The sequence below is a fragment of the Mus musculus genome, chromosome 4 (genome assembly GCF_000001635.26).
Source record: "Mus musculus strain C57BL/6J chromosome 4, GRCm38.p6 C57BL/6J".
In the NCBI taxonomy this organism is placed as follows: Eukaryota; Metazoa; Chordata; class Mammalia; order Rodentia; family Muridae; genus Mus; species Mus musculus.
Window position 1 is genome coordinate 125209875 of NC_000070.6, and position 13136 is coordinate 125223010.

The 13136-nt window shown below is 49.7% G+C and overlaps 2 long non-coding RNA genes across 2 annotated transcripts in view; both read left to right on the forward strand.

The window, feature by feature from the left end:
• The window catches only part of Gm32611, a 144273-nt gene that overhangs the window by 63732 nt on the left and 67405 nt on the right, over nucleotides 1–13136 (forward strand). The gene's annotated exons all lie outside the window — the stretch shown is intronic.
• Gm40244 lies at nucleotides 8570–10018 on the forward strand. The gene is made up of 2 exons (XR_868132.1): nucleotides 8570–8693; nucleotides 9728–10018. It is a non-coding gene; the product is annotated as a predicted gene, 40244 (long non-coding RNA).

Sequence of the window (13136 nt, forward strand, 5' to 3'; positions counted from 1 at the left end):
GTCTCAGGGAGCACCCAGGGGGAGCAGGGTCTCAGGGAGCACCCAGGGGGAGCAGGGTGTCAGGGAGCACCCAGGGGAAGCAGGGAATCAGGGAGCACCCAGGGGAAGCAGGGTCTCAGGGAGCACTCAGGGGAAGCAGGGTCTCAGGGAGCACCCAGGGGAAGCAGGGAATCAGGGAGCACCCAGGGGAAGCAGGGTCTCAGGGAGCACTCAGGGGAAGCAGAGTCTCAGGGAGCACCCAGAGGAAGCAGGGTCTCAGGAGCACCCAGGGGAAGCAGGGTCTCAGGGAGCACCCAAGGGAAGCAGGGTCTCAGGGAGCACCCAGGGGAAGCAGGGTCTCAGGGAGCACCCAGGGGAAGCAGGGTCTCAGGGAGCACTCAGGGGAAGCAGGGAATCAGGGAGCACCCAGGGGAAGCAGGGTCTCAGGGAGCACTCAGGGGAAGCAGGGTCTCAGAGAGCACTCAGGGGAAGCAGGGTCTCAGGGAGCACTCAGGGGAAGCAGGGAATCAGGGAGCACCCAGGGGAAGCAGGGTCTCAGGGAGCACTCAGGGGAAGCAGGGTCTCAGGGAGCACCCAGGGGAAGCAGGGAATCAGGGAGCACCCAGGGGAAGCAGGGTCTCAGGGAGCACTCAGGGGAAGCAGGGTCTCAGGGAGCACTCAGGGGAAGGGTCTCAGGGAGCACTGTATTGCATTTGCACCTTCTCTATAATCTGAAGTTATTCTAAAAAGCAAAGGTTGGCAAAGTGGTTCAGTGAGTAAACCGTCCTTGCTATAAAAGCCTGGCGACCTGGGTTTGGTTCCCAGAACCCATGGAAGAAAGAGAACAAACTCCATGAAGTTATCCTCTCTGGCTTCCACGGGAGGGCTGTGGGCTGTCCATCACCACTCCCATAATAAAATAATTATGAAGAAAACCTGTTCTAAACTAAAAAGTTTTAAAGAAGAAAACGAACAGATCTTACCGGAACATGGCTTCAACTCTGCCACCCAACCCCCAGCTGTGTGACCTTGGGTAGGAAGCACAAACCTCTGAGTCTCCCAGGCATCAGTGGGGCTGAGGCCATCAAAGCTCAGTGACTCATGAGCCTCCCTGGCATTGAACCTATAAGGGGTGGGGCCCGAGGGAAGCAGTCGATAGGCTTAACTGGTGTTATTGTTATTGATGAAGGTGGAAGTGCAGCTTCTAAAAGCTGGGAGGGCTGAGGAATACTCGGGGTGACAGAATTCAATAAGCTTTGAATAATTCAATGCGATTCAATTAAATGAATGTCTATGGATTTCATTTGTGGGCCGGGTCTTGTCCTGGGACCTGGAGAGAGAAATCAGGACTCCCATGTTTGTCTGGGAGCCAGAAAGTGCAGATGGTGGGGACGCAGAGTTGGTTAAAGGCATGGTCAGGTAGCTGTGAAGTCACAGTTAGGGCTCAGCTGAGTCTGAGGTTGCATGGGGAATCCAAGAAGGAGATGGGATGTGGAAGGCCTTAGGCTTCTTCTTTTAGATTGGGATTTGACATTTGTATGTTGTGGCTCTCCAGGCATGGGTCAGGAATCCTGTAACCAGCATTCCCGGCATCTGTGCTTGGTGCTTGAGTGACCACACATCCTCTGTACAGCTCTGCACAGGGCTGGGGGAGGCTTTATCCATGGATTATGGCCAGCTGCCATGGGACTGTCTTCAAGGAGGGATATGGCCATCTTGAAATCAGGATGTCTGGGATTTTTGGAGCTCACAAGGTCCTGATAGGATGAGTCCCTCCAGCCTTCTGCAGGGACAGTCACCTGGTCTTATTGGAGAGACTCCAGCCACTCACAACTTCCCGAAGCTTACTCCCAGTTGTTTGCAACTCTGTAACAGCTGCATGGGGCCTCAGGAAGTGCTAACAGGCGTGGCCAAACTTTTGACTTTGTAACTTGATCTACCAAGTTCATACTTAAAAACTGTGTAATAGAAATTTTTTTTGAAATGCCATTAAAATTGTTTTAAGTAAGCTTAGGGTTTTGTATTGGGCTGTTTTCATAATTACCCTGGGTGTGGCTCTCAGCCTCTGTATTTGACACAGCCATCAGAGCGCACAGAGTGTGAAAGGCGAACTGAAGCAGTGACTCTCAATGCAGCCTTCTGGTCCACACTGATGCTGAGTTACTGATGCAGCTGTTCTGTGGTTGCCCACACTCCTGTAAGTAACTCCAGTAAACAAGCACTAAGTGACTCACTGCTCCTCTCTGCTAGACTCAGGAGGATTCAGATCTTTAGTCTCTAATTGTTATCCCATCTGGGGTGAAAAGCTAGCTTTTCATCTCCCTAGGGAGTCACACAACAGCAGAGTTTCACAGGGGCACGGGCTCCCCGAATCGCAGGTTGACAGAATGTAGGTCCCAGCTCAGGCTGATGACTCGGTTCTCATCATGGTCCAGGAATAAGGCACTGCGGGCTGAAGGTCCATGTACCACAGCATGCTGTATTGAGGTGTCCACATCCTGTGGTGTGACCTAATGCCATTTGTAGTGGGAGGGGAGGGACGGCTGAGGAAGACAAGTGGGGTGAGGAATGTAGGACTCTGCTGTTAGTCCCAGCAGGCATTCGGGTGACATAGTGGCCCTGCATGTTTGGAGATGGAAGCTTTGGTCCCTAGCTGAAGGCTGCACTGTGCTCTGGAGTAGGGTATGACTGAGTTCCCCATGCCCATGCCGCAGCATAAAAGGGACATAGAAAGCCAATACTGCTGGGCCAGGATGGAAACACCTCTGAACAAGATAGAGATGATTCAAGGAACCATAGGGGACCATGAAAAGGCTGGGCTCCCATCTCTCCTGTTGGCTTTGGTTCTTTCTGCTGCCTGCTTTTTTCTCAGAGCCAGGATTCTTTTGTGGTAGCCAATCCCATCCTCCCTCCCTCGTTCCCTCTCTCCTTCCCTCCCTCTCTGTCTTTCTGTCTTTGTCTTCTTCTCTCCATGTCTTTCTGTCATCTCTCCCCCCCCCCCCTGGCCTGTGTGTGTGTGTGTGTGTGTGTGTGTGTGTGTGAACCCAGGGCCTCATATATGCTAGGTGAGCCCTCTACCACTGAGCTGCATCCCCAGCCCCTTTAACCTTTAAATTCAGAAGCAGGGGTCCATTGAGGTGGGCCCTGAGTATCACTCCTCAAGTCTCAGACTCCCAAGCAGCTGACGTCACAGGTGTGCATCTGCCAGTACGCTTAAACCTCTATCTGGTCTCTGTCTAAATCTTCAGAGGCTCCTTCTCCTGCCTGAGGAGACCCTAGAGTTGAGGCTCAGAAGCAGAGGCCATGTCCACTCCTCAGGGATTTGTCTTGCACCTGAACCATGGGGCTGATGCCCTTGCAGATCAATAGGAGACCTGTCTTCTAACTGCTTACCCGCTTCCCCGGACCCATGTCTACTGTGGGAGCATGGGAGCACCGTGTCCTCGGATGGGGCTTATCCTGAACAGGGCTTCTGTGGATGGATGCTGGAGTCTTCAGGTGGGGGTGATGATGCTAACTGACTCTAAGGAATGCTTCAATTTGGGATCTGCTGGGCTCCAAGTCCTTGACTGTAACATCTGATGCTCATTACAACATAGGCAGCTGGCTTTGCTCTGAGGATGCTGACCAGGTAGCCTGGGGAGGTGGCAGCTGATGCCAATGGAGGACACATGTTGGAAGTACAGGGCATTGCCACCAGCCCACCCCTACCCAGTGAGACCTGGTCCTGTTCTCAGTCCTGGTCTCTGCTTCTTTCTGGAGCGTGTGCAGATCCTGGGCACTGGTGGGAGGGACTCTGCTCTGACTCTTCTGGCTCCTTGGGCTTCAGTTTCCTCTGCTTGGGCTAGTGTTGTCCACCTGATGGAGAAAGTTCTAGAACCTGACTATTCTAGACCGTGTCAACCTACGGATAGAAAAGCAGCCACCCATCATCAGCTTTTGATTGTAAGAGCTGCTTTTGGGGGTCGTCCTCTCCCCAGTCTTTTTTTTTTTTTTTTTTTTGGCTCTAAAGGCTGCTCAGGGGAGCGAGGGGAGGCTCTCAGATCCTTGCTTTTGCAACAACTGCATCCTTCGTGGAGAATTCTCTGCTCACTAAATGAAGGTGGCCCCCTGGTCACTGCAGCCGCTCTCCTTAGTGAATCGCCTTAGTGAATAGTTTCCTCGGCCCCTGATAGAGACAGCTGGCCCAATACTTTCACTGTCTCTCCTGTCTTTCCTGCAGGGGTTCAGAGCTGAGATGCTCAGCAGGCCCATGTCTCCTTCCTCTTTGGGTCCTGTTGGCTATGAGGCATCTTAGCAGCCCCAGGAGTGCCCAGTGTTTTACACAGACCGGGATATCACCAGCCTCTGCATTTGTTTTCTGTCAGACTGTTCATGTCAATCAAAACTAACTAATATCAATGTGTATGTATGGCATAGCCAGCATGGGGGAAAATTGCCCTTTTCTTTAGGAAAACAAAAACAAACCCACAAAACAGCCCACTTTTCTGCTCTCAGCTCTTCTTGCAGATTCTCCAGCCTTCAGGAAGGGGTGCCTTGAATTATTCAGCCCGCAGCTCGCCTCTCTGGAGAACAGAGCCTGGCGGCCACTTTAATCACTGGATAGGTTTCGAGTCAGTTATAATCAAGCCAAGTCCACGTGGGAAGGCACTGCTGCGGCTGGAAAACAAGATCAAAAGCGGGCAGAGAGGGAGATCAGATTGGCGGGGAGGAAGGGCTGGTTTCTACCCAGCCTGTCCTTGGGGGTGACTCTGCTTTTAGCAAGGAGCGTCACAGCATCATTTTCTGACCTTTGCTAATGTCCCTGTGAAGGCAGAGGCAGAGCAAGGATGGAACTTGTGTCTAGTCGGGGTTGGGGAAAGTGACGGCCTTTTAAGACTGTGGAGTGGGGCTGAGGAGACATGCAGATGGTATGTCCCTGCCATGCAAGAATAAGGAACTGAGTTCACAGCCCCAGTGCCCATGGAAAAAGCCAGGTATAATAGCGTGTGCCTGCAATCCCAGGTGTAATAGCATGTGCCTGTAATCCCAGGTGTAATAGCATGTGCCTGTAATCCCAGGTGTAATAGCATGTGCCTGTAATCCCAGGTGTAATAGTGTGTGCCTGTAATCCCAGGTGTAATAGTGTGTGCCTGTAATCCCAGGTGTAATAGCGTGTGCCTGTAATCCCAGGTGTAATAGCGTGTGCCTGTAATCCCAGGTGTAATAGTGTGTGCCTGTAATCCCAGGTGTAGTGGTTTGTGCCTGTAATCCCAGGTGTAATAGCGTGTGCCTGTAATCCCAGGTGTAATAATGTATGCCTGGAATCCCAGGTGTAATAGTGTGTGCCTGTAATCCCAGGTGTAATAGCGTGTGCCTGTAATCCCAGGTGTAATAGTGTGTGCCTGTAATCCCAGGTGTAATAGCGTGTGCCTGTAATCCCAGGTATAATAGTGTGTGCCTGTAATCCCAGGCTGGGGGTAGAGATAGGTGGATCCCTAGAGTGATGGCCAGTCAGCTAGCCAAATCTGTTACCAGGTTATCAAGAGACTCTGTCTAAAAAATAAGGTGGAGGGAGACAGAGGAAGACATTCACATCAACTCTTGTCCCCATATACATATAACACACACACACACAGAGCACATATACCACTCATGCATACAAACACACACTCATACACATACATACACAAACATAAACACATACATATACACATACACACACATCATACACATACAGATACACACCACACACACACACACACACACACACACACACACGAGTGATGGAGAAAGGAATGGTGTTGTGTCTTGGGGGCTTGTTCTATCTAGAGTTTACCTGGGATAGGATATATCCAGGCAAGTGCTGGGCCTATACAGGGTATGGAGAGATAGTTGTAGGGGACCAGGAGAGGAGGCCAGAGTGGAAAAGGAGCCAGAAGAGAGCAATGTGGAGTTTGCTCCTACTTGGTCTCAGGAGAGGGTGATTTGGGGTCCTCATTAATTGTGGGAGTGAATTGTAGGAGAGTGGAGATGGGAAGGTATGCAAGAAGCAGCAAGGAGGGGGTGTTTGGAGAACTCACGCCAAGGTTCAAGAGGCTCCAGATTGTACACTGTTGTTGGACAGTGCAGCACAAAGGGCTGGGACTGTGCCCAGCTTATTAAGGGTGATAGAGCAGAAGATGTGTGGAGGGCCCATGCTGTTGGTTCCATTGATGGAGAGATGATGACAGACAGTTCTCCACCAGCAACTGCAGGGGCACCATTGAGACAGGAAAAGACAGTGTAGAGGTTCCTTTATCTTGTATTCTTGCTGAGTCCATTTTAAATTTAACTAGCATTTTATCTCCTTGATGGGAAGGTCCATGGAAAATTACTTGACTGTATTCTAGGAACCTGAGGTCAAGATGACTCAGCTAACTTAGCTCAGCTTCTGTTAAACTGCTTGCTTGCACAAAACCTCTCTGTGTGGCTTTTGAGCGAGATACCAGGATGCGTTTTTTGATCTTTAAAAGCCTTTTCTCTACACCCTTTAGACTTGGGTCCTAAATACCTGAGTGTGGTCTCAGATGGCTGGAATAAGGATTTTCAGTTGGCTGTAGATTGTGTCTTGAGTGTTCATTTGGCTCCCATATTGCTGGAGGGTATCAGATGCCACCACACTCCAGGAGTGTGGCTTGTTTCTGCTGACGCACTATGTGGCCAGCAGGGCCTTAGTGATAGATCTCCAGACAGGAGCAGATGTCAGGGTGGTAGTTGAGAGGGTGGTTAGGATGCAGGAAGGGCTTTAAATGGCAAGTGGTTAGAAAGCTTATACAAAGACACAATTAACAGAAAACTTCTTAATCCTAGAGGGCAATATAAAAAAGTCAAAAGTCAGGCTGGGCACGGTGGTGTACCCCTTTAGTGAGATCCTGTATCAAAACTTAACAAAATAACAAAATTACTCAAGTGTAAGTGAAAGTGATACAGTGTGGTTGCAACTTTTAAAGACACACATGCACACGCAAACACACACACACACACACACACACACTCCTGAAATAATTGTGCTAAATGCTAATAATGATCATGTCAGGGTGGTGAGATTATGAGGTGGTGATGGTGGTAGATTGTGCAAAGATTGCTTTTAATGTGTATTCATGCTTTAGCTAGAGAAAATAATATTTTTTAATGTGTGTGGGGGGGGGGAGGGGGAGAGGGGGAGGAGGAGTGGGGGGCTTGGCAGTTGGAGGAGAACTTGCCATATTCTCCCTTCTGCCATGGGCTTCAGAAGTCAAACTCAAGTTAATCCATCTTGGCCATAAAAAACTGTACTGGCTGAACCATCTTGCTGGCCCCAAAATCATCATTTTAAAAGTCTTCTGCGAAAGGGCTTCTTTTCTCAGTGATATCCCCAGAGGCTGTGAAAAGATCATTTTATCTTTTTTATCCTATAAGTCTTCCGGGAACTGCAATGTATGGTAGAGGTGAGAGACATAGCAACAGATATAGATGTAGAAACAGGAAGATGTGTCTGTCACAGTAACAAGAGAGGCGAGATTACCGAACAATGTCAGACTGTGCGCGCTGTGATGTCTTGGAAAGTAGAGACAAGGGGGAAAAGCAGGGAGGGAAGAAAAGAAAAGGAGATAGAGAGGAAGGCTGATCTTGAAGTCACCTAATAGCCCAGGCTGGCCTCAGCTCTTGGCGGGTTTCCCTCCCCTCTCTGGGATCCTGGGAGGGTGCCACCTCAGCATGGAGGCAATTGGCTCCGTTTGCATTTGTGTGTGGTGTGGCTCGTTTGTGGTGTAACTTGCTGGAGACTGAGGTGAGACCCTTTTCAAATCTGTGTACCTTGTTGTTTCTGGAAATTGCATTCCGAGGCACAAGTATCTATTTGCATAACATCAGGCGGGCCTTTTTTTTTTTTTGTCCTGGAAGTGTGTATCTCAGGCTTCAGAGTGCAGCTTGCTTTTAAAAGTGATCTTTTAAACCTTGTTTACAGTGACAGCCAGCACTAGGCAATTGTTAGGTCGCAACCCGGAGAACAATTACCAGATCCCTGTAAATTTCTTGGCCTCCTTTTTTGCCAATTCCGGCAGATGACCTCTATAAACATCCCAAACGAGCAATGATTGAGGTCAGAGAGGGCTAATGCGATTTCCCCAGACGACACTTTGTTGTTTAAAATAAAGTAACTAAGAGAGAGTGTGCTTAATAGGAAAGTCTTTCTAACAACTTGAATTTAAAGAGCTTTTTCTCTTTTCAGAAGGATAATTGTGGGAAAATCCTCAGGATTTTTTTTTTTTTTTTTAGACTAGATTAATAGAAGCCTGGCTTTCTGTCTGCCGGCTGCGAACTAATTTATTTAATCATTTCTGTGTTATTGGACAGTTCAATTATACGTTTCCCCAGGTATAAATAACAGAGCACCTCCAGGAGCTTGCTGGCACTTTACAGACTCTTCCCTAGGGATAACCTACGGTCAGATTGTGTCTCCTTCTGGTCCACCATAGGTGATGTAAGGACAAGGGTTGTCATAAAGGTGGCCTGACATAAAATTGTAGTTTTGCTTGACACATTATGACACTTTTTTTTTTTTTAATTGTGGTGGTGGTGGTGGGAGGGGGGCTGGGTGAACACTGCCAAGGATGACATGTCACGATGTGATAAGGTTTAACATTCCTGGAAAAATCTGGATAGATCCTGTTAAACTCTCCTTCAGAGACGGGTGTGCCAACTTCCAACCCATTGTGAGTGGTGGTGAACTGTTACAGTAAACTGGGGTGTGTCTCTGAAATCATGGGGAAATGCTTCTCTGGAACTCATAGATTAGAGCTTTGTGTGGAGTCGCCAGAGCTCACCTGGCCCAACCAACTTCCCAGAGGCCTTGCATACCTCCCGAGATGGACAGCTCCCTACCCAAATAGCTAAAAACTGGAAGGTTTGAGGTCAAGACCCATCCCCACAAGACAACTGCTTCCCCCCTCAGCATTGGCTGCGGCATCAAGCTCTGCCTCTCATTTAGCACAGGCAGGTGATCCTTTACAGCTAGACTGAGCATCCTGTTCCCGCCCCCCGCCTCCCGGGGGAGGGTGTGATTGTAGAGTGTGGGCACCTGCTCTGGGCCTGAAGAGCCGTCCTCTGTGTCTCCAGCTTGCCAGTGAGTCCTGCTGGCTATTGGCAGCTGGGTTCATCCTTCTCTTGTGTCTGCCAGACCCATGTAGAAGGAAGACAGCAGGGGAAGGATGATAAAGGGTGGTCAGTCACCAGGTCATATGCTGCTCTTCTCTGTCTCTAAGCCTAGCCTCATTTCTACTCTGGTCTCCTCATCGAGCATGGTGGACGGGGGAAGGGGGAACTGGGACAAGTATGCAAGCTACCAGTAGGATATGTTCTTCATCAGTGGCCTTCTGGGCACCTTCCCTCTCCCCGCGTTGACTATGGAGTTTGTAGTTCCTGGACAGTTCCCCCAGTATCTGTGTTGGACACTGTAGCTTAGCTGTTGAGCACAGGTGATGTTATTTCCTGCCCTGTTCTGGGGCTGACTAAGGCAGACGCAGGACGTCTGATTGGCCAATGAGTGGGCTCTCTGAGGGTCAGGTGTTCTCTCCTTGACCAATCAGCTGTTGACTGAGGTCATACAGTACAGCTGTATGATCCCACTCAGTGGGGTTTGTGAGCATCAATAATGATGGGCGTGTGAGTTAGTTACTTGTCTCTTTGCTAGAATAAAATGCCAGACAAGAAGCTACTGAAGAGAAGAAGTGTCTATTTTGGCTTACAGGTTCAGGATACAGTCATGGCAACGAGAGCTGGAGGAGGAGCTGGTCTCATCGCATCCTTAGTCGGGAAGCAGAGAGATCTGTACGTTGACAAGCTCACGTTCTTATTCAGTCCAGCTCCCCAGCCCATGGAACGGTGATGCTCACCTCAGGGTGGGTCTTCTCATCTTAATTAATGTAATTTAGAAACTCACATTCATGCTCAGAGATTTGTCTACTAGATGATTCCAGATCCTGTCAAGTTGGCAATGTTAACTGCATCACAGTGTCTTAAAATGTTTTCTTTTCTTTTATGTGTGTTTTTGTTTTGTCTTGTTTTGTTTGTTTGTTTTACATGAATGCGTGTGGGTACCAGGCAGGCACATAGTGCCTGGAGAGGTCAGAGGAGGGTGTTGGATCCCCTGTAACAGGAATTACAGATGCTTGTGTGCCACCATGTTGGTGCTTGGGAATTGAACTCAGTGCCTTTGGAAAAACAGACAGTGCTCTTAACCACTGACCCGTCTCTCCAGCTCCCACCACGGTGTCTTTAAATAAAGGAATAAATACCAAGTAGTGAAGGTGAGATGGCTCCCCAGAGAGCATGCCTGGGTCCTGTTTCTGTCGGTGGGAGATTTATAGGGCTGAGAATCCAACTTTGGGAAGGATCAGGAGGAAACCCTCTTCGGCATGGTGGGGCCATGGAGGAGAGATCTTGGGGAGTCTTGGCATCTTTCAGGCCTGCCCAGGTGCTTTCTGTTAGTCTTGTGCCGAAGCCCGTATGTAGAGCGTCTCTACCTGCAGCTTGGTTGAGGCATGAGAACCATGGATGCCCATAGACGTGCCTGAGAGGGAAGCACTGGCCTCTAGGTGGAGCCTGGGATGGCGGTAACCTCCCGGGACAGTGGCTCAGCACCCAAGCCCCACCCACCTCCTCCTGCTGTCTTCTGCAGGAGCAGAGATGCCTGGAAGAGCGCCCTCTGCTTGCTTATCCCTTACTCCCCACTTACTCCTGTAGGGGCAGAGGCAGGGGAGGCCTTAGGAGGCTGGACAGGATCTGCAGGTTGGCTGACAGAAAAGTCCCAGACATCTGGGACTTTGATTCTTCCAGGCTTGCTTCTTTTGTTTGATTCACTTGGCTACCGGAACCTTCCCTACCTTCTGAGGGAAGGGTGTGATGAGTGGGTGCTCAGAGAAACAGGGACATGGATTCAGCTCTCAGATTTTCCAGTTGCTGTGCGGTTTCAGGCAAGTGCCATTTCCCTAACCCCCATCCCTAACACCCTGAGCTTCAGGCTTTTATCTGGACATTGAGGTGTTAGAGTGACTGAATTCATCAGCATATCTCTGGCTCTTCAGGGGCGAACCTCACCTAACCACTGCTGGTGTCTAGCCACTGCTTCCTGACTCTGACCCGTGTCATCTCACCACAGCACATCACTGTTCACTGACCGACTGTTTCCAGGGAGGAATCGAGAGCTCAGAGATGTTAGATGACAAATCCACAGACACAGAGCCAGGAAAGATCAGGGCTTGTCTCCTTCCAGAGTTTCCGTGGACCCTTCTCTTAGGAAAGAGATGGCAGCTGGGGTGGGGCGGGGAGGCAGTGCTCACTCTGGAAGACAGATGGCTTTCCAGCTGCTTGTAGGGTCTGGGTGCTGTTCTAGCCACCAAGCATGGAATGGAGCTAGCACATCTGATAATACACCATAGGCGTGGGTCATCTCACACCACTGCCAGGTGATGGACAGCCCTGGGCCTGACAGGTCTTTTAAGTACCAGAACTGGATTGGGGCCCATTGCCCTTAGAAGGAGGCCCAGCCTGCAGAACTGCAGTCAGATGTCTTCCTAGCAGCTCTCTTCCAAATGCCTCCGACATACCCAATGGCCCCTTCATACACATACACCCCCCGCTCCCCAACACACACACACCCCGCTCACAGCCGGAGAGGTTTGCTCAAATTAAGAATTTGATCCATTCCTTCAGTCCCTCTCCAGGGGTTCCAGAGAGCAGAGGAAAGGATGCCCTGTCTAATGTGCAGGTGCAGCTCTGCATTTGGAAGGAGATCTTGACAAGCTTCAGGAAAAAAAAACCATCCCCAGATGACCCTCGGTTCTTGGAGAGAAATACTAACTTGTGTAAACGCCTATCACCCCCAGAAGCCCAAAGCCTGCCTACTTGAGGGTCAATGACAAGAGGAAGGGTACATGTATGGATGGAAGTGCATACATGCACATGCATGCATGTGTGCACACACCCCTGTGTGTGCTGGTGTTCTGGGTGACCTTGGAGTCTCCTTCACAAGGACAGCCTGATAGCTCTTCCAGGCTCTGGGGTCTGTCCCCTGTCTTGCCAGGGCAAACCTTGTAGGCTCTTGTAGAAGAGAGGGATGGTGGAGAGGGAAGGGAGGGACAGTTTCGCCTGGCTTTGAAGTGAATGTCCATCAGTACTGGCCACATAGAAAAACGATTTCTTCTTTTGACAAATGAGGTTTAGAATTTTAGACTGCATTTCAATCTGTTTGCTGTAATGGGTTTTATACAGCACATATGTGGAGGTCAGACGACGCTTGTGGGAGTTGGTTCTCTTTCTAGCATGTGGGTCTTGGGGCTCAAACTCAGGGAGGGCAGCAGGCTTCCAGTGCCTTTCCCTGCTGAGTCATCTCTCTTCCTCCTCTTCCCTTCTTTTACTCCTCCTCCTCCTCCTCCTTTTGAGACAGAGCCTCATGTAGCCCAGGCTGGCCTCACTCTGTAGCTGAGGATGACCAAGACTCCTGAGTTCTGGGCTCACAGGTATGCACCCCCGTATCCATGTATCTCATTTTGTCATGGCTCTCCGTCTTCTTCCTGCAGGGAGTTTGCCTTGACTGAGGGACAACGGCTTTTCTACATTTATTTCCAGATTTCTTCCATTTGTAGAACAATAAATAATTTACAAATATTTCTCTTACATTTTATTAGACAGACACTGATTGAGTACAGTTTTTGCCTTGGAGAGTGCGAAGCCTGGGCTGGGGATGTAGCCCAGTGGTTAGAGCTCTTGCCTAGCATGTACGATGCTCTGGGTTTGGTCTTCAGCACTGTAAAGAGAAGAAAGAAATCAGTTCACAGTTTAGTGAACAACAAATAAAGAAAGAAAGAAAGAAAGAAACAGCATGGCAATCACTGGAATAAACACTCGTACCCAGTGTTTTGAGAACACAGTGACCAGCATTTCCCAGGGTAGCTTGAGGAAATGCATGGAGCAGTGGGCATTAAAGATGTAGGAGCCTGTCCAATGTGGGAGGATATGGCACGAGCAGAGCAGCATTCAGCAAAACCAGACCAGAGCAAGCAGAGTCCTGGGAGAGGGGAAATAGACTGCCGTAAAGCTGAGGGGAAGTAGACTGCCATAAAGCTGGAGCTCCGGCCCCTCACGAGGGGACACAGATG